The sequence below is a fragment of the Canis aureus genome, chromosome 11, assembly GCF_053574225.1.
Source record: "Canis aureus isolate CA01 chromosome 11, VMU_Caureus_v.1.0, whole genome shotgun sequence".
Taxonomy (NCBI): domain Eukaryota; kingdom Metazoa; phylum Chordata; class Mammalia; order Carnivora; family Canidae; genus Canis; species Canis aureus.
The window spans coordinates 72055165-72074832 of NC_135621.1; the positions used below are offsets into that span (position 1 = coordinate 72055165).

A 19668-nucleotide genomic window follows, 5' to 3' on the forward strand; every position below is an offset into this window, starting at 1 on the left:
TCCGTGACCACACGACGTGACAGCGGGGGAAACCAAAAAGAGCAGCAGACCCTTTCGGCTCCTCCTGCAATGTGCTTCACGATGCAGGTCCCTCCTGGGGATGGAGGCTTGCATGTTGGGAGCCCCTGGTGATTAGATAAGTGACCACAACAGTGATCATTGAGGACCCTGGCATTTATCAAGTCTCCTAAGTCACAAGGTGACCTCGGTGGTCTCTGAGAAGGTGGCAGTTTGTCTTTCCGCTGCTTTAAACGTTGGCCAGAAGAAACGGCAATGCTTCCATAATGCATTCCAAATGTATTACTCTAAACATGGCAGCTATATATTTAAGGGATTTGGAGCCAGGGAAGCTCCAAATTCCATTAGAGCACATTAAAGAAGATGAAATTAGCTTAGGAATGCAAGCACACATCAAGCCATTAAATAATTTAAAAAGCACTTAGGGTAGCATGGAGCCATTCAAGCATGGGCACTTCAAACTTCTTGAGTGAACTGAGCTAAATGTTTGGGCGGGGCGCCTGGGTGGCCCAGTGGTCGGTTAAACACCTGCCTTCAGCTCAGGTCACGGGCTCAGGGTCCTGGGGTGGAGCCCGCATCGGGCTCTCTCGGGCTCTCTGCTCAGCAGGGGAGCCTGCTTCTCCCTCTCCCTCTGCCCCTGCTCGTGTGTTCTCTTTCATTTACTGTCTCTCAAATAAATAAAATCTTTAAAAAAAAGTGTTTGGTAGGATTACACTTGGAGGCTGGTGAGAAAAACCTGGCACTCTAAAGGAAACACTCTCTTGCGAAGCACGACGTGGACACATCTTTAACAGGGTGATCTCTTGGTCACTAATGCCCTGGGAAGTTATGTGTGGCCATCCCTTTCTTCCTTCCTAACTGAACCTCAATTTTGTCCAATGTCCCCAACAAAAACCCTGCGCTCATTAGGCTTCCCTGAAGCTGGAAGCAGCTCTAGGATACAGTCCTCGTCAATCATGTGCAAACAGAAATCTGTTGGGAATTTCTGGGAAAGCTGGATTTCCTAACAGAAATGCTACCCTGTCTCCATCACTCCTTCCTCCTCCTCCTCTCTGGCTGGAAGGTAGTTGGAAGATTGGAAATGGAGTTTCTGGTTTGCAAACTTTCAGGAGAAAGAATATACCACCTGCTGAGCATGACACAGCAGAGAGCTAGAAGGAGCCTGATACGTGGGGGCCACAATGGGCCACCGTGTCAGCCCAGACTCTGACCTCTGGACTTTCTTTTTTATTTTATTTTATTTTTTATTTTTTTAAATAAATTTATTTTTTATTGGTGTTCAATTTGCCAACATGTAGAATAACACCCAGTGCTCATCCCATCAAGTGCCCCCCTCAGTGCCTGTCACCTCTGAACTTTCTAAGTGAGGGAAATAAATCCCTATTGGACTAAGGTACTGTGGTCGGGTTTCTGTCTCATGAAGTGGAGGCGACCCTTAGTCAATATAGAGCCAGAGACAACAGTGCTCTCTATCCAATAAACTTTGGAATTGGTAGGATAAACACAGGTCCTCTTAAGGACTTCCTCAGCCCTTTATATCCCAGATTCTCCAAGATGCTTCGAGAGGAGGGAGGAATACAGTGTCTCCCAAATTCTCCTGACCATCAAGACTTTTATATTTCATGTTACATTTCTTGAGGATAGAGTCCTACCAGATACACTTTGGAAAGTAATGTTTCAGGTACTTTCTCTCTCTGTCTCTCTCTCCCTCTGGACTAAGAACACACGTGCCTCTCTGCAGCATACAAACAGAAGTTCTTAGCAAAAGATGAAACATAAAAGCACCGTGACTTTGCATACTGGATTGAACGGTGTCTCCCCAAAATTCATGTCTATCTGGAACCTGTGAATGTGACCTTCTTTAGAAATAGGGTGTTTGAAGAAAATTAAGAAGTCATAGTGGAATAGGATGGGCCCCAATTCCACTGGTGGGGGGTCCTCATAAGGAGAAGGAGCTTTAGATATAAAGAGACGCAGAGGAGAAGCCGATGTGACGGCAGACGCAGTGACTGGACTGATGCGGCTACAAGCCAAGGACTCCGAGGATGCTGGTAACCCGAAGGCAGGACCAGGCAAGGAGGGGTTCTTCCCTTAGAGCCTCCAGAGGAGCGTGGCCCTACCAACACCTTGATTCTGGACATCTACCCTCCAGAACTATGGAGAAATAAATCTCCTGTTGCAAGCCATCCAGTCGGTCATATTTTATTAAGGCAGCCCTAGGGACCCAACGTACTTTGGGACCTTGTAATGAAGTGTAAGTCATTATAAGTTTTTCTCCCACATCCAGGATGAGGATTAAGGATCATCATGGGTGGAGGCCTGGCTCAGCCCCATCTGTCTCTTCTACCATATTTAAGATTCTTGTAAGCAAACTTCTATTCTTCCCATCTCTTTTCCTTGAAACTAAATTGCATCTTGAAAACTCTGACATTAAAAAAGGGAGAGGTTGACGTTTAGAAAGAAATGTCCTAAAGAATAGCTTTTCAGGAACCCTAGATTTGCCAGTAATCATGGCCTTGCCTGGGGTGTCTGTCCTCTCTTGGCTTCACCTGTCTGCTGTCTGTAACTCCGGGGGTGGACTGGAAGGTCTGCACGGCCCCTTGCACTCCCACATGCTGGAATTCCAGTGAGTGTTCCACAAGTGGGACATCTGACACAGGCTCCTCGGAGACATAAAGAATGGCAGGCCCTTGCTAATGGTCGGGGCTCCTTTTGAGCTTTCCTGAGTTCATTTATAGGCAAGAATCTTGCTTCCTAGGATATTTGAACTGAGCCAGAGAAAGAACTGCAGTGTCATGTTTGGTGTAATGTTTGCCTTGGCGTATCGTAAGTTCTGAGAGAGAGGAATGGTTCTTTAGAGACAGGTGTGATAGAAATTACTAGCATAATGATGAATGTGTGCCTCCTTTTCCCACCTGACAAACTCACACTGACAGAGCCAAGTAAATTACTCACATTACAAAAGATGTCTTTATGGGGCAGCACCTGGGTGGCTCAGTCGGTAAAGCATCCAACTCTTGGTTTTGGCTCAGAGTCACGAGAGAGTCAGGTGTTGGGCTCCATGCTCACTGGGGAGTCTGCTTGAAGATTCTCTCCCTCTAACCTCTCCCCTCCCAATAAAAATAAATCTTTTTTTTTTTAAAAAGATGCCTTTATTTTACCAAAGAGATGACTAAAGATTTCCTTTAAAATGAACAGTGTAGCCAAGTAGTGGCTCAACCTGTTTTCTAATCTAAACAACCCCAAATCCTTGAGATTTTTCTTCATATGAACTACTTTCCATCTATTAGACCACATAGGTTGCCTTCTCCTGAACCCCGGCCGCTCCCTCTCGCAGGTTGTGTGATAACCAACACGGAGCGCCACGCTCTTGAAACTGACCGACGCCGATGAAGCTTAGCCAAGGAGCACATCTTGGAGCTTAAGGTCGTGTTCTCCGTGCATCCCATAGGTTACGGGAAATGCAGGAGTGAAAACAGAAGAATCCCTGCGTTGTACAAGGATGCACATGATACAATGTCTTTGTAAGGTGCATCACGGTATTATAATTATCAGACATAAATATTTTTAATGTTTTAAGTGCGTATAGCCCTTGCCAAAAATGGCTTGAGAAAGCTAAAGAGACTATAAATCCTGTGACATGCACACCCTTTGGACATTTGCCTATGGATATCTGCAATGTAGTCTGTACTTAGCAAGGACACAGAAACTTAAGATCGTACCTCCCTAGTTCTCCTAGTATATCAATAGCCCTGTTGACTACCATATTTACAAAAGAGGAGAAAAATAAACCAAAAGAATGAATTGGGTTTTTAAAGTCATAAACTGATCATTTATATAGCATTGCCTAGAAATAAGTTTTCCTCATCTAAATAAGGAGATTAATACTACCATCCGCCTTACAGGATTGTTGTGATCACTAGACTTTTAATACATATAAATATAAATGTACCTATATGTGTTAGCTCAAGCTACCATAACAAAATATTATCAACTGGGTAGCTTAAAAACAACAGAAACTTATTTCTCACAGTTCTGAAGGCTGAGATGTCCAAGATCAAGACACCAGGGGATCCGGTATATGCTGAGGGCCTGCTTTCTAGTTCATAGAGGGCTGTCTTCTCACTGTCCTCACATAGCAGAAGAGACAAGGAAGCCCTCTGAGGTCTCTTTTATAAGGTCATTGATCTCATTATTGCAGAGCCCTCATGACCTCATCATCTCCAAAGTCCTCGACCTCCAAATACGATCGTATTAGGGATTAGGTTTCAACATATGAATTCTGGGGAGACATAAGTATTTGGTCTAGAGCAAATGATTAACAGAGCCTGGCATGTAGAAAGTGCTCAATAAACGTCAGCTACTACTATTATGATGGAGCCAAGTGAAATATTTGGGATACATTTTAGAGGATTAAGCCAACAGAATTTGCTGATAGGTTGGATGGGAAAGTGAAGAAACCAAGGACAGTTCCAAGACTTTTGGTTTGAGCAACTGGGAGGATGATGTAATACAGAGAGCTGGTCTGAGGAAAGAAATCAAGACTCTACTAGGGTCATGTTGGGCTTGGTCTGAATTATCTAGGAGACATCCATGCAGAAATGTCAAGGAGGCATTTGGGAATACAAGTCTGTAGCCCCAGTGCTCAACACTACTCTAAATATGATTCCAGGCCCGTAGCCTCAGCATCACCTAGGAGCTTGTTGGAAATGTAGAATCTTAGGCCCCACCTCAGATCAATGTAACCAGAATGTGCATTTTTAGCCAGATCCCCGTGATCCATATGCACAATACGGTTTGAGTAGCACTAAGCTAGAGTTCTGAGAAAAAGAGAGACTAGACACATTGGCATATAAAGAGAGTCCAAAGCTAAGGCCTGGATGAGCTCCCCTGGGGGAGTGTGTAAAGGAGACTAGGTGGCCCAGGGTAGAGCCACGGGCCTCTCCCACATTGAGAAGTCTGGTAGGTGAGTAGAACCTCAGAGAGGAAGAAGAGGAACAGCCAGTGAGGCAAGGGAAAACCAGGAGAGTGAAGGGGCTCAGAAGGCCAGACAATAGATTATTTCGAGAAGAGGTCCACGTGTTGAAAGCTGCTGATGGGTGAGATAAAAACAGATAAGACACCATTAGATTTAGCGGCAAGGAGGTCATTAGTGACCTTGACAAGAGCAGTCTCCGTAGCATAGAGAGGACAGAAGCCCACGTACAGACCACGGAGGAGAGAAAGTGAGACAGCGAGCAAGGCAATCCTTGCAAGGAGTTTTGCTGAGAACCTGGAGAGACGGGGGCAGTCGCTAGAGAGGAGACCCTAGAGGATGCCGGAATGGCAAGGGGAACGCTGCGGTAGAGAGACAGAGACGGAGACGGAGGAAAGAGATGGGGGCCGGCGAGCAGAGAAGACAATGACCAACTGCTGGCGTGGTGATTTTGAGAAGGTGAGAGGCAACGCGGCCCAGATCCCAGAGAAAGTGTGGCCCCCGATAAAAGCAGGGCCGCTCTGCTTATTGCTTCCGTCTCTCATTGAAATTGGAGGCACCCGGTAAGGTGGGTGGGAGTGGGAAGAAAGGAGATTGTTTAAAAAAAAAAGAAAAGGAGTCAAATACTTATTTTGGAGAGTGGGAGAGTAAATGCTTCAGGACTGCCACGTGGTGCAGAATGCTTCCTTCAGATTTTGGGCCAGGCATTTAAGAAACCCCACACTTCCCCGTAACATGCTTCATTCCTCCACAGTGTCCTGTTCTAATGCACGAACATGGATTTTGAGAAAGCGCATCTTCTCCGAAAAATCTTTATTTTTCATGTCACAGTTTATTTTGTTAAAGGTTACCACCAGCAGAGCCAGGCTAAGCAAGCGAGTCATCTCAGAGCCACAGCAAGACGGTGATATGGAGGCACAGAAACCTCCTGTCCCCTCCATGAGATTTATGGCTGGGGGTGACGTGGGCATTAATGACATAAAGACACAAGATGCCGCAAGAGAGGAAGCTTTCCCTCTCTTCTCACAATGCACCAGGACTGCAAGGAGGTCTCTCATGAGACCGGTACTTTTGTAAACAACACCAGATACTGTTAATTGCCTTTAACTGAGTTTTGAATAAGCCCAAAGTCAATAACGCCTCCTTGGTTACCCTCCTTCCCGCTTAGAAGCCGATCTCATCAACAATCCCATAAATCTTTGCAGGATTCCCTAATCCTGCTACATAAAGCCCATTTCTGTGATCCAAGAATAAAAAAAAATCTAAAGCCTCACTCTCCTGAGCTCATTGTTCTCCCAGAGCACACGTCTCCTAGAGTTGGGGCATTGGCACCATGTCGATAGCCTCTGTGTGCCCCACAGACATGTCCATCTACTTCCACTGCTTCAAAACAACCCATTGCCTTGAGAGCCCAAGGCTCCCGACTAGACAGACGTCCCGTCAGCCCCGTTGTGGCTATCCCCCACCACTCTGCTGGTCATTCCCCTCACTCACTGATGACTTGACTGTCTTGCTCTCCTTTCTCATTCCTGATGACATCAACATTCACACCCCCGCGGTGATTTACCCAACACCCAGGCTCAGTCGCCCGCACCCATAGGCATATGCCCTAGACCTCGCCGTCACCAATACGATTACCACCTCCAACATCTGCATTCCCCATCCTCTTCCTTGACCAGCCCCTTCCAGCCTACCTACTCTAATTCCCCAATGTCTCCGAGACCTTTTACTCACTTTTCACTATCTACCACCAAAGTCCACTCTTCACATCCCTCCTTACCTGGCTTATAGTCCAGCGGGGTAACAATCCCCTTGCGAAGTACCTCTAACTTCTCTGTTTCTCTCTCCTCTACTGTTGTCACCACTCGCACCTTTGGTCAAACACTATAAGACCTTGCTCCCGGTGTACCACTGAGTAGTTGACCCTTGCACACAGCTGTGCAAACTGGACCTATTTCAAAACTCTCTCCAAATGATTTCTGAACATTACCAAGCAACCTTCCTTGGCGTAGGCTCTTCGAGAGAATCATTTCCCACCTTCTCACTCTCTCCTCAAATCCCCACACTCTCCTTTTCTCCTCACTAGAGTGTGATCTCCTAGTTCACCAAGGCATGCCCAGGACCTGGAACAGTAGCTGCGTGTAGAGGTGTTCGGTTAACACCGATTGACATAGTCAAACATCACAAACTTACCCACCATCACGATACATTATTCATTGTTGCTAGCACACCTCAATCACGTTAAACTTTTATTGCTATAAAATGCACATAGCATAAAATTGATCATCTTAGCCATTTTTAAGTGCACCATTCATAATGTTGTGTAACCATCACCAGCATCCATCTCCAGAACTCTTTTCATCTTGTAAAACTGGAACAGTATGGGGCAGCCCGGGTGGCTCAATGGTTTAAGCCACTTTCAGCCCAGGGCATGATCCTGGGGACCCGTGATTGAGTCCCACGTCGGGCTCCCTGTATGGAACCTGCTTCTCCCTCTGCCTGTGTCTCTGCCTCTCTCTCTCTCTCCTGTGTATCTCTCATGAATAAATAAATAAAATCTTTAAAAAAAAAAACTGGAACACTATGCCCATTAAACATTATACAATTTTCCCCACCCCAGCCCCTGGCCACCACCATGCTACTTCCTGTCACTATGCACCTCATGTAAGTAAATCATACAGTACTTGTCTTTCTGTGACTGGTTTATTTCATGCAGTGTATGTCCTCAAGGCTCATCCATGTTGTAATATATGTCAGAATTTTCTTCCTTTTTAAGACTGACCATTATTCCATATGACATACACCACCTGACTGTATATCCATTCATCCATTGATGGGCCACCTGAGTTGCTTCTCCATTTTAGCCATTGTGAATAATGCAGCTATGAACATGGGTCATTCAAATATCTCTTTGAGTCCCTACATCAATTAAATTTAAATATACATTTTCCTGAATATTTTTTTATGTAACGCTCCTTTCTCTTCCACCCAAAAATTAACAGAAGGAGTTATCTGAGCCAAATATCTATTTTAAAGAGATACTTATTGAGCTAAGGATGTAAAGACCAGAATTTGGAATAAGCACATAAAAAAAAAATGAATCAATATTATAGCTGTCCTGTTCCATCCCTCTCTTACTTCCTAAGGGAGTAGCTCCTCATAATATAAACCACACAATCCTCCAGAAAAAAAGCTCCAGAAGCAGCCTGGGCAGGAGGGAAGGATGAGATACCCCAGCTCCTGACTTCACCCCCTCCACCCTTCCCATGTTACCTTCCTCTTAGGCAACTCTCCCTACATCCCCCTATAGAGCTCCCCGCACCCCCATTATGCTTCTGCTCCCCCTCTGAGACTATCTGAGACTAAGAAAATACCCCTTCTGCGGTCTGCCTTAGGATGGCAGAAACTCGCAGACATTTCAAAGACAAGAAACCACCAAAAAAGAGATACGGTGGCATTCAAGCTCCTGAAAAGATGCTCAGGGTCATTGACATTAAGGAAGTGCAAGTTAAAACCACAGTGAGATACTACCCCACACCTATCATAACGGCTAGAATTAAAACAAGCAAACAAACTAGCAATACCAAGTTCAGTGCAACTAGAAGTCTAATACATTGCTGGCGGGGATGCAAAATGGAGCCATTCTGAGAACACTCCGGCAGTTTCTTATAAAATTAAGAATACACACACAATAAGGCAACCCCACTCCTAGGTATTTATTTACCCAAGAGAACCAAAATACACAAAAATTTGTATGTCATTACGTACAGTGGCTTTAGTTATAATCATCAAAAACTGGAAACAGCCCAAATATTCTTTAATGGTGGATGCCTGAACAAACTGGGACAGTCATCCAGAGAAATATTACTCAGCAATCAAAAGAAACCAACTACTAATATTTGTAGCGACGTGGATTAATCTCAAAAACATTATACGAAATGAAAGACGTCGGACACAAAAGACTACACTGTATGGTCTCATTTATAGGACATTCTGGAAAAGGCAAAAGCAGATGGGCTGTTGTCACGGGCTGTGGGTGGATAAGGGAGAGATTCACTACAAAGGGACACAGGGAACCTCCTATCTTGACTGCGGTTGTGGTCACGTGAGTGTATGTATCTGTCAAAAATCATAGAACAACATACTTACGAAAGGCGAATTGTACTATGTGTGTGCTATATCTCGGTAAGCTTGACTTCAAAAACCATAAGCAAATAGAAAGTGACCTTTTTTGCATAATACAGGGGACATGATACTAAATCACACCAGTGACACAACAGCAGCAGAACAAATAATTTTCAAAAAACGGGCTTCTGATCCTACAGAAGCAGCACTCCAGCCTTGGAGAGCCCACATCTGGTACAGTACCTTGCATGACAGTCCCAGGCTCCTGGCAGCTGGGCATTCATCTCAGCCCCTCTCTGAACAGGGCACCAAGACCCTCACTCCAAATCCACAACCACGTGAGCCCTCTGATCGGCAGAAGCAAGATGCCTGACATCCTAAAAGACGGAGCCCACCCTTGCCACCTCATGCACGCACCCCGGCCATACCTCCTTGCGGGCCCAGAAGCAAAAACTTCACTAAGCCATGGGACGACACAGCATGGTAATTAGAGAGCAAGAAAGGAGACCTTCTTTCTCAACTTCTGGGTAACTTCGAAAGACTATTTTAGCAGGTAAGAGGTAATGAAGAATCTCACATAGGAGAGACGCAAAGATAATTACCGATCGGTAGTTATTATTGCTGACTTGCTCTGCAAATAGAAATCCTGCTTTCTTGGGAAATGCGCTCTATTTCCCAGCAGACTCGACCTTTGTGGGGATGCACCCGCCCACCCGTAAAAGCCTGATGAACCCAATCCACAGAGATAAAACAAGGCCCTTTTGCATAACTAAAGCTAGAGATCTGCTTTATAACATTGTCGACTTAATTAAATATTGCTTCCTGGGTGTCCCAGTTGCAGAGTCCATGGATTTTTGTCCCATTAGTATAAATTAACTTAATAGATTTGTTCTTTGACAATATTCTCTTGCTATTTTCATTTTGTATTTGAAGTTGACTAATGCCTAACATCATGTTAAGGTGAAAGTCTCCAATTTTAACAAAATAGCAAACAGGATAAAACAGCAGACAATTTAATGATGGAAAAATCTGCAAATATGCAAAATTAGGAGCCTACCATATAATGAACCCCAAGTACCCATCATCTAGCTTCAGAATAGACTGCAATTTTCCCAAGAGGGTCGGGGTCATGCCTCTTGTTCCAATGCAATTATTCATGGTACCTCCTTTCCCTCTAAAAAAGTGCCAGTTTAGATGTTATACCCAATCTCAACAATTACCAACTTGTAGTCCACCTCAGTTCACTTCAACCCCATTCATCCCCAACAGAAAAAGATTTTGTATCATTTCATCCATAAATAGAATAGGTTTTGAAAAGCAGATTTTAATTCTTCAACGTCCTACAACCTGATACGGTTGAAGACTGTAGGTACAGTCTTCAAAGCTGGCCACAGCTTTTCCAGCCTTTAACAGTTAAGATACATAAAACAGGAGCCCCAGAACTCTCTTCTGTCTCGGTGACTATTGTTAAGGCCGAAAATGAAGCAATAACCTGCAAATTAGATGGAAATGTAGAGGCAACTGGAATTTCTTATGTTACGTCCGTATCTCCAGACTTATTGCTGAACAGAGCTCCATGGGCGCCCACGAATCCTGCCTCCTTATCCGGGAGCCCCCTCCCTCCGGGGACACAGGGTGTGAACCCACTAACTGTCTCTGTCGGCTGCTCCGTTCTGGATGTAAGTCAAGCGCCAGCAACGCTGACCAATGATCTCCGCGGCCGGCGCATGGCCAGTCACTGCAGCCCAGGTTACCCGGAGAAGTTTCTCTTTTCCCTTAACCCCTCATCTCATCCTGGGCTCCTGCACACTATTAACCAAACTCTTCTGATTTGACAACTTGCACCTTCCTGAAGAGAAACAGCGGAGTTTGCTGGATTGCATGTAAGCCGCAAGGCCTTCGCGGCGACCGCACCGTCGGGGAGAAGATCCCGGGACTGCGTGGCCATGGGCGTCCCGGTCCCACCGCCCACCTCCCGCTCTCTCCTTAGACCTCATGCCGCGGGTCATCAGGGAGTAAACGTGCATAGTGCAGGCCGTCATTGGAACAGGGTTCAGCGTGTTTCTGCAGGACCAAAAGCAGGTGGGAACTAGTGATGAATGTCTGGGGCCCAAGTGGCGTCAGCCCGGACTCGAGGTGGAGGATGCGGGAGCCAAGGAGCAGCGCCTGGCGGGCAGCAGGCACCATGGACGGCAGGAGGGAGGGGCTGAGCAGAGGTCCCCCCTGGGTGCTGAGCAGAGGGCACCGCTTGGCCCCGGCCCGGCACCAGGCTGCGGCCACCTGCGGGCCCGGTAGTGGGGCCTCGGCCGCTGCGCAGCCCACCGGCGTGGCCAGTGGAGGGATCCTCGAGGAGCCGCACACCCCGCCGGGCGGGCTGGGGCAGGCGTGACGGTGCTGGGGCCCTGGGCCACCGTGCGAGCACTTCCCACCTAGGGCCGAGGGTTGAGAGCCGGGAGCCGGCCGAGGATATGAAACCCTAGCATGTGTTACTTGTGAACGTATCAACCCAGATAATGAACAGGTCAGAACTCTTCAGCTTTTAACATCACTATAATTACAGACAAATCATAGGAATCAACTACGGCCAACGGAACAGAATGAATATTTTACCGAGTTCGATAATGCAAAAGTAAAGCGAAGCTGGAGGGAAGAGGAAGCAGGGTAAGGAGGGGTGCTGATGGCCTTGTCCTACGCGGAGCCGGGGGTCGAGGGACCCAGTCAACAGGCCGCGGAGGGAGAAACCTGGTTTGAACAAATGCATTGTGTGGAGCCACAGGGATGACCAGAGAGAATGAGGAGATGCCGGGATGATGTAACCAAACGACGTCCTTGGCTTTCACAGCAGGTCACTGATGAATTCAGAGACGTTAACGTAAGCATAGGATTTCGAGATAGGAAGGTAACTACAGCAGGAGGGAACGGCCAAACGCGGCTGACCGGCTGACCTGGCCGAGGGCCTGGGCTGGGCAGACTGCTGCTTTCGGTTAGAAGCCCTTCGGCCTACTCGGGCTATTAACTATGCACAGGCATTACCTTAAAGCCAGCAAAAAAACCTGAGGCGGTGGTGGGGGTGGTGGGGGGAGGGAGGGAGAAAAAGAAAGAAAAACGAAAGAAAAACGGTAGGTCTGATGGAAATGCAAGAAAGGATGCGTCAGGCACAGTAGGGCAGGAACAAGCAGGCAAGGGGTTAAGCTGGAAACTGCATAACTATGGTAACAGATGTAGCTAATTTGGGACACAAATGAGGGTGTTGGAAGGATCTAAGAGAAATGTGGTGCTAGGAGGGAAGAAGGATAAATTCTAAATAAAGGGATGTTGAGACAATCAGGAGGGATGCTCTGGCATCTGACACAGTCAAGGAAGGAAAGAACCAAATGCACCCTCACTTTTGGGTGTCTTTTCACCGTCCATTTTCGGAGAGATTTTATTTATTTATTTATTTAGGGGGGGAGTGCATATGATGTGGGGGAGAGGGACAGGGAGAGAGAACCCCAGGGGGCTCCACGTGGAGCATGGACTTGGGGCTCCATCTCATTACCCCGAGATCATAACCTGAGCTGAAATCAAGAGTCAGATGCTGAACCGACTGAGCCAACTCGGTGCCCCTTCACCATCAATTTTTTTTTTAAAGCAGAAGTCGAGAGACCTTATATGGGCTCCACGCCGAGTAAAGGAAGCAAACATAATGAAACTCAGGCTCGATAAAATAATATAGGCTGAAAACCGTGTCCACCGGCAAAAGAAACTGTCTTCATAAAGTCCTCACGCGTTTCAAAGTCTAATAGTATCATTTCCTCTTCCAGAAAGAAAGATTTTTTTTTTTTTAAAGATTTTGTTTATTGATTCCTGAGAGACAGAGAGAGGCGGGGCGGGGGAGCACGGAAAGCAGCAGAGGCCAAGGTGAGGAGCCTGGCTTTTATCCTGGGAGCAGGGGCAGGTGGAGATTCAAGTTCTGTTGCGGAAAGATCGTTGCGGGGGGAGCGGGCCAAGGGGGGCTCAAGTTCAGGGCAGGCAGGGGAAGGGGAGGCTCGGGGTGACCAGGTGGAACAGCACAGGCAAGACGGAGGCCAGCTCGTCCCCGCGGGGTCCAGCTGAGCCTCACGGAAGCTGCTGGAACTGCCATCACTCGGCCACCTCCGGAATTGGCTGGCGCAGCAGGGGACACCTGTCACCGCCCCGCGTCTGTTGTTTGGCTCTTGTTTGGTGTCTGCGCAGCCTCTGTTCCCTGCGTGGCCCAGTGCGGCCACCAGCCCGAGGCCCCAGGTCCTCACCGTCCCCTCTGTCAGCTGCTTGGGGGCGTGGGGGGGAGTCGGGGCGGGAGTGTCCACGGGCCCTGGAGCTGCCACTGCCAGACGCCAGAGGCACGGACGCCTGGGCCCAGGGACACTTCTTTCCGTCCTTATCTCTATTTTCAGCCGCGACCGTTGGGCTGATCAGAACGGACCTGGTTCAGAGCCGTGTTAACGGCCCACGTTCCCGGGGGGCCTTACTCAAGGTGGAAGGAGCTGATAAAGGTCCCAGGGCCGCCGCCCCTCCCGTCATCAGGCCACAGCCCACCCGGGCCTGCTGCAGCGAGCCTAGAGTTCCAGGAGCCAGCGGGGAGGCCCATCCTGCTTCTGCCCGGACGACCCCTGCTGCTCATGGCTGGCCAGCGCGGGCTGACACCATCCCTGCCGTAGTCTAGGGCGTCCTCGGCGAATCTGGGCCCGGGTTTGTCGTCTCCCTCTTCTCGGCAACCTAAAGACATCTCTTCCTGTGCCCGCTGTGTCCGGGCTTCCGCACTCGATGTCCCCCCTCCCAGGAAAGCCCTCAGTCCTTGGCAGCCGGGCCCGAAGGAACCCAGCGCCAAATAGAACCCGTGCGGAATGCAGCTGCACACCCTGCCAGGCCTCGGGTGGGCACACAGCGAAAGGAGAGCGCCCGAAGCACACCTAACCGGGAGACCGGCCTATTTTGCTTAATCCTTGACAGATCACTCCGGCGCAGAGAAAGCCTAAAAACAGATTTGAACGCTACAACCAATACACTGACTTTATACAACCGAACACCGTAGTCCACGGAGAAAAGGCTTTCTTTTTGCCGCGTTCAGTGACGTGGGCGCCTCTCACCTGTGGCTTATCGCGGGCGTCAGGCCGGGACGCACCTGTGCTGGAAGCGGGCCGCTCCGCGGGTGCTCCCTGGGCCTGGGGGACTTTGCCGGAGTTGTTGAAAACAGAGGCAGTTTTTGGTGTTAACGGCCTTAAATTTCCTTCAAGTTAAAACTATGGTGCTCGAGTATATAGATAAAACGTTAGAGCGTAATGTCTCTTCCAGAGATTAAAAATTCTGTTCCAAGAATCTTGGGTGTGTCCTTGTACACAGTGCAAAAGGCTTAAACTATACCGAGATCGCTTTTGGAGAAAAAAAAATTTCTCACGGACCCAGGGATGACCTAAGTCATTTTTATTAAAATGTATCTTAAATACATATACTCATTAAGACCAGTTCTAAACACTCAGGCGTTATAGTTTTATGTTACTAAAATGCCAAAAATTGGGGAATCCCTGGGTGGCGCAGCAGTTTAGCGCCGCCTTCGGCCCAGGGCGTGATCCTGGAGTCCCGGGATCGAGTCCCACATCGGGCTCCCTGCATGGAGCCTGCTTCTCCCTCTCCCTGTGTCTCTGCCTCTCTCTCTATGTCTCTCATGAATATTTAAAAAATAAGATATTTAAAAAAAAGAGAGAGAGAAGAAGAAACTGAGATCAGAGAGGTTGAGTAACTTGCCCAAGTTTCACAGCTAGCGAGTAGAAAAATGAATTTGAGGTCAGACAGCCTGGCTCCACTCAGTCATTACACCGAATTGTCTCATTGCCTTGGACACAAGGTAGTAATCGGGGGTTACTAAATCTACGTTAAATGTAGACCTAATCCAATTATTGCTGAAACCAGCAACAGCAAGTCTGTCATTGTGTTTTCACTACAACGCCTGCTGCTAAGTCGCTGCAACTCAGTGCATGTGACTGTGGGAACTAGCATGAGAGCATCCCTCCTTGCCAATATGGTGCTGATCCCAGGAATTGTTCTTTTGAGCCTGACAAGCCTGTGCCCTGTGTGGACTCAGCCTTCTTGCCAGGATGCTCTAATTAGACTCCTCTCTGCCTCATGACCTAAGCAACCAGACCTGCCCCTGGCTCACAGGGGAAGATACAGAGGCAGATATAGGCCCCACCCATTGGCTTTGGGGTTGCCATCAATTCAGAATAGGGGCGCCTGGGTGGCTCAGTGGGTTAAAGCATCTGCCTTTGGCTCAGGTCGTGGGATGGAGCCCCACGTTGGGCTCCCTGCTCAGCAGGGGAGTCTGCTTCTCCTTCCTCCCAGCTTGTGTGCACTCTCTCTCTCTCTCTGTCAAATAAATAAATAAAATCTTAAAAAAAAAAAAAAGGATAATCCAGGGGGATCCCTGGGTGGCTCAGCGGTGGAGTGTCTGCCTTCGGCCCAGGGCGTGATCCTGGAGACCCAGGATCGAGTCCCAGGTCAGGCTCCCTGCATGGAGCCTGCTTCTCCCTCTGCCTGTGTCTCTGCCTCTCTCTCTTTGTCTCTCATGAATACATGAAAAAATCTTAAAAAAAAAAAAAAAGATAATCGAGAACACAATTTTTTAAATAATAACTTAAGATTATCACTGAAGTAAAAACTGCTAACTTTAGAGAAGATACAGATCTCTCAAAATGTGTACGTCCTCAGCACCTCGGTGGTCTGAGAGACCCGTGGAGTGATGGAAGCTCACACTATAAAAACAGAGGCACGAAACCCTCCTTGCGTCTGACAAGGACGTGCCTGAAGACATCGGTCAAAACACTGTGGTATTTGCAGAGTTCCTTGCTGCTTTTAGAATCAGGAATTGTTGTGCTTCTCTTGAGATGTTTTTATTTTGTGTTTTATGTTCTGGACACGTGACGTTTTGCGTCTCATACTTTGCACAGCTCTCAACACTACCCGAAATTGTACCCTCACTTATGGGGTTTCCTGATGAATGTCGGCTTTTTGCATTCGTCTGTAAGGCTGTAGGGGCAGAGACCATGTCTGTCGCTGTACCCTTCACAGAACCCGGAGCATAGTAGGTCCTCACTGAGTGTTAAATGAACAAATGGGTGAGTGAGTCAATGAACAAATAAAATATATGAGCCATGGGTTGGTCAGTTCTTCTTTTTCCATGAGATGCTAGAAAGTTTAGAGCTGGATTTGTTTACCCTCATACCAACTATAGAGGGTCTCACACGTGTATTTTTGTATTAGCTTCAGTCTTTTTTTTTTTTTTAGCTTCAGTCTTAATGCCATTTTATAACTCTACCCTTAGTCTTTCTTTCTCATTGACTTCTAAGTTAGTCTCCCTTGCTATGTTCTATGAAGCCCGATAAACTGTCTCAGATTCCTTGTAGAACAAGGTTGGTGATAAAAATATCTATCAAAGGGTTTTAAAGATATATTTAAAACCTTAATGCTAAACTTTCTCCCATCAAACATATTTGATCACCTGTAAACTCTTAAGAATAGCTGTGATTTGCTAATTCCAGCACCGTCTTAACATTTCAAGCAAATTCAACCCAAGCCCAGAAACCACACATGCTGCATCATTTCAGGCAGTGGTGTATAGTTTGTGTGTAATAAGCAGATTTCTAATAAGGTTGGGCAACTGGACACGAAAGAACATACCGCTTGCCACAAAAATGTATGGACTTGGGATCAAAGAATGATTTATCTTTTGTGGTTCTGCAAAATATATTGAAATTACAATAATAATAATAAAAGGTTAGCTATTGGGGATGGGGAGAAAAAGTGGTGGGTCAGGGGACAAGCAGGGCTGGGCAAGATCCGGGCATTGACGGAAGTCTGATCACCTTACAGAATGAAGGGAGAGCACCATGAAGCAAAAAACGTTAAACGGTCTAAATCCCTCTGTAAAATCTCTACTGTATACTATCCATATGCCAGCGGCCAGAGTGACTTGCAAGTCTGAACCTCAGTTAACTGCTCTCATTCATTTCAAGCAATTTCATTTCAAACGTTTACCAATTCTCCTTTAAAATGAAACCCAGGGATCCCTGGGTGGCCCAGTGGTTTAGCACCTGCCTTGGGCCCAGAGCGTGATCCTGTGGTCCCGGGATTGAGTCCCATGTCAGGCTCCCTGCATGGAGCCTGCTTCTCCCTCTGCCTGTGTCTCTGCTTCTCTCTCCCTCTCTTTATCTCTCATGAATAAATAAATAAGATCTTTAAAAAAATAAAAATAAATAAAATGAAGCCCAATTTTAAATCCCTTTAAGGAGGCCACCCCTCACTGTACAAGTTAAAGATGCAGCTCATGCCCCTCGGCTAGACCCCCGGCTAGAGGGAAAGGAGCTGGGTCCACCCTCCCCTATCGCTGCTCCTGCCAGGATGTCAGACCAACCTCACCTTTGGGCTTAGAAAGCACAAAATGTCCATTTACCAAACCGAGAACTGGTTTCTATTATTTACAAGGCTCATTTGAGTCCGTGGAACCTTCGACAACAAACTGCGAGAGGCAAGAGTGGGTGTGAGGAAACAGATGGGTAATAATCATGTGTCACAGATAAATGACAATTTTTAAAAGAATCTGATAGGGTGTGGGCTGGTCCCCCCCCTTCCCTTCTGTCTTTCTCTCCGTCTTTCTCTCTCGCTCTCTCTGCCAAAGGGTGGAGATTACGGAGGAAAAGGAAGGGGGAGAGAAAACAAGACAATGGGCAGGCCCGCGCCTGAGCCTGAGCCTGAGCCGCATCCCAAAGCAGCCGCCCGCCCCCACCTGCGGGTGCAGGGGGGCCGCCCCGGCGGAGGGGGGAGGGGAGGGGAGGGGAGGGGAGAGGCAGGGAAGGGGGGGTGAAAGCCGAGGCAGCGGCGCTGGCCGGACCTCTGGGGGACACCGGCAGGTTTTCCCTCCAAAGTGGTGGCGGCGGAAAATCCAAATCCACTGGGGACTTGCTCACGTGCGGGCTCCGGGCTCCCGGCTGCAGCGGCGGGCCCTGCCCACGCCGCCCCCCTGCCCCGCAGCTGCTGCACTGCGCCCGCCTGGGCCGGGCCGCCGCGGGGACAGGGGACAGGAGGGGGACACGGAGCATCCCGCAGGGGGGAGAAGGCGGGGCACGGGAGGGGAGGGGGACACGGCGGGCAGGGGAGGGGAGGGGGGACACGGAGCATCCCGCAGGGGGGAGAAAGCGGGGCACGGGAGGGGAGGGGGACACGGCGGGCAGGGGGGACACGGCGGCAGGGGAGGGGAGGGGGGACACGGAGCATCCCGCAGGCGGAGGGGCACGGCGGGCAGGGGGGAGAAGGCGGGCAGGGGGCACACGGCGGGGCAGGGGGGAGAAGGCGGAGCACGGGAGGGGAGGGGGACAAGGCGGGGCAGGGGAGGGGGGACAAGGCGGGGCACGGGTGCCCACCCCACGCAGGGGAGGGGAGGGGAGGGCGGGGCAGGAGAGGACAGGGGAGGGGAGGATGGGGCACGGCAGGGGCGCCCACCCCCAGGCAGAGGAGGGGAGGCAAGGGGAGGGGAAGGAGGGACACGGCGGGCAGGGCCAGGGCGCCCCCCGTCAGGCAGGGAGGGGAGGGAGGATGCGGCGGGGCAGGGGCCCCCATCCCCAGGCAGCGGAGGGGAGGGGAGGAGAGAGGAGTGGTCGCGGCGGGCAGGGCGGGGCGGGGCAGGGCAGGGCAGGGACGCCCCCCGCTGCCCCCGCAGCCCTGAGAAGGAAGCGGCACCTGTCAGGCGTGGCGCCCGGAGCCAGCGCGCCCGCCCCTCGCCCCGCGCCCCGCGCCCCGCGCCTCGCCCCGCACCTCGCCCCGCGGAGGCCGCGCGTTGCATCATCCGCGGAAGCCCCGAGGCGGCGGGCGCGGGCCCCAGCGCGGACCTGCCTGCCGCGCGACTCTCCGATTCCGGGGAAACGACCCGAAGCCGCGGCGCCCGCGGGGCTCACCTGTGCGCGGCCGCTCGCCGGTCCCTGCTCCCCCGGGGCCGCCGCCCGGCTCCGCCGTCCCCCCTCGGGCTCTGCTAACGGGCGCCCCCGCCGGAGCGCAGGACGGCGCGTCCCTCCATCCCGCAGCCGCGCGCTGCCCGCCGCCGGGGCCGCGTCTCCGCTCCGCCAGCCCCACAAAGGGCGGCCGCTCCCGCTCGTCCTCGCCGCCCCGCCGTCGCGTCCAAATCCACTTCCCGCACCGGGCGGGGGCGAGCCAGAGCTCCCCTGGCGGCGCGCTGACAAAGGACGCTCCGCCGCGCCCACAGCGCCCCCTCCAGCGGGCACGGCCCCGCCGCCCCGACCCGCTGCCGCAGCGCCCCGCCCCGCCCCGCAGCGGCCCCGCCCACAGGCCCGGCCCCAGGCCCGCAGCGCCCCACGCAGACACCGCCCCAGGCCCGCACAGCCCCGCCCCGCCCCGCCCCGCAGCGGCCCCGCCCACAGGCCCGGCCCCAGGCCCGCAGCGCCCCACGCAGACCCCGCCCCCAGGCCCGCACAGCCCCGCCCCGCCCCCGCCCCCGCGCCGCAGGCCCCGGCCCCGCCCCCAGGCCC

The 19668-nt window shown here is 50.3% G+C and overlaps 1 protein-coding gene across 1 annotated transcript in view; it reads right to left on the minus strand.

Moving 5' to 3' along the window:
* ADD2 (adducin 2) overlaps nucleotides 1-19386 on the minus strand; it is an 88497-nt gene extending 69111 nt beyond the window's left edge. The window contains exon 1 of the mRNA XM_077915821.1: nucleotides 19081-19386. The gene's annotated coding sequence lies outside the window, so the exon portion shown is untranslated. The remainder of the gene's footprint in view (nucleotides 1-19080) is intronic.
* Nucleotides 19387-19668: the final 282 nt, after the last annotated feature.